This window comes from Morone saxatilis, unplaced genomic scaffold (assembly GCF_004916995.1).
Source record: "Morone saxatilis isolate NCDOM2014 unplaced genomic scaffold, NCSU_SB_2.0 Contig9, whole genome shotgun sequence".
Taxonomy (NCBI): domain Eukaryota; kingdom Metazoa; phylum Chordata; class Actinopteri; family Moronidae; genus Morone; species Morone saxatilis.
Genome location: NW_023340268.1, coordinates 13444515 through 13446840, shown reverse-complemented (window position 1 = coordinate 13446840; position 2326 = coordinate 13444515).

Genomic DNA, 2326 nt, shown 5'->3' with positions numbered 1-2326 from the left:
TGTAGGCAGATCGTCGTGACTTGTAGCAGCGGCCGTTGAAGCTGTACCAAATATTGGGACAGCTGCCACGCTGTAGCTTCACTGGATGGACAAGTGATGGAGGACACAGCACCCAGAGTCAGACCAAACAAGAGGAAAACAGGATCATGTTGTGTGTCAGAGCTTCAGTCTCTATTTAAGTCTTTGGAGGTATCTGATCGGCACTGTTGGACAGCTATCAATAATCTTGCAGGAACAGTTGGAAAACCACTGTCTTTTATACGCTTCAGGGAAAGGTGTGATATTCTGTTGGTGTGACATCATTGGTCAAATGTAGGGGTGTGTCCGCAATGAATCACACTGTTGCTCAATTCAACAGGAGTTTTGCTGCTACACTCTGCTATAACTATAGCTCATGATTGCTAATATTAGTAAACTTTAGGTAAATATAGCTCTATAACAAAAAAGCATAGTTTTCTGACTTTACAACTCTTTTCCACTTGGACTACCATTGTATTAGTTTAGCTTTTTTATCTAAATGCTAAATTACTGTTTAGCTCAATGCTAAACAGGGTGGTAAAATTTAACCAGGGCAGAAAAACAAGGAAATAAAAGACAAGCAATAAATGTTTAATAATTGTCAACAGTTGTTGGACTCTGGCACATTCAGGAGAACTTCAGTGTTTGTTTTTTATGATAAAATTATGTTTCTGTTGTATCATAATGATGCTTAACAACATTATCACAGTATTAAACAAAATAGGCCTGAGCTATTAAGAAAGCTTATATACTATTCCACACAAATCTACTTCTGATATCCATAAAGATGTTGTCAGTTCCTCTTATTTTGACACTGAACTTTTCATTGGAGATATTTTGGTGGAAATCACCAATAATTTTGTGTATGTGTAAATGAAATAACATCTTTATTATCCTCAAGCAATCCTTATTATTTTTAAAGGTCCAGTATGTAACATTTAGGAGGATCTACTGGCGGAAATAGAATATAATGCTGCCAACACGACCAACATTATCACCAAGGCCGTCATGCGCAAGTTGTTTTAAGCGCATCACCATCCAGTCCAGCTGGGATAGAAACGCATCTGGGCCGGGTGAATAGAGTGTAAACGCAAGCTTGCTGGTGTTTGTTTTTACAGACAATAATTCAAACCTCCTCTTTCCATAGGTTGTGGTCTCTTTTTCTGATCCGAAAGTCATCCCAACTAAATTTGTCTTGTACAGAAAAAAAATGCCAACATGATTTTTAACAGACACGGCAAAGCCACAAGTTCCTCCTCACTTGACCTTACCAACATGTGGAAAAAAGAGGAAACATAGTGGAGGATGCCAATTTGTCCAAGGGCCTTGGACTCAACCCACACTTCCAACTTGGTGAATCAAGTTGTGAACATTTAAGGAGTGATAAGCCAGATTTACTGCACAGAAAGACAGCTAGCTATAAAGAAGTCCAATTCAACTAACACTGTGGTGACAGAAGAACAGCCTGACTCTCAATGTCAACACAAACCAAGGAGCTGATCGTGGACTACATGTGGACAGGAGAGAAGTCGAACCCCATCACCATCCGAGGGTCTGCTGTAAAGAGAGTCAGCAACTTTAAGCTCATTGGTGTTCACATCGTGGAGGACCTCACTTTGGATGACCAAACTGAACATGTGGTGAAAAAGCAGTGATCCTGTGGTTCTTCAAGAGTTATATATGAGAAAGTACCCTTTCTACCCATGACTTTAGTCATATCCTTCCAGACCTTGTATTAAATTTTCTACTGATTTAGAATGAAACTTATTTTAGCTTGTGAGCACTACTATGACAGGTCCAGCTATAAAACATTTGGAAATGGTAGACCTCCTCTTTGTCTGCCAGCTTTAAGATATGTACAGTACATATACACTGAAAAATCTAAAGGTACACTTTTTTTACATTGCAATGAAAGTTACCATTATCTGGAACGAAAACATCATAGTCCACTGGGAAACGTGCATGAGGAGTGTTTGGATAAAAATTAACCAGGAAGCTCCTATATAGTTAAATTTTTATTGCATTGGGACAATACAGTGTTATCACAGTGCCAAACAAACATAGGCCTGAGCAATAAAAAAGGAAGACAGACCTACAGACAGACAGACAGACAGAATAATAATCAAGAAAAACAAAAAACACCCCAAACTAAAAACAGAAAACAAAAGCGCCACCCCTCCCTCCCAGGTACATTAACACACCCTCATATTAGGGACATTCGCTGTTAGTTACCAGCACTCTGTGCAATAAGAAAAAACCATGCATCCCAGAGAAACGGAGAGGTTACAGGTACAGCTATCATCTTTTT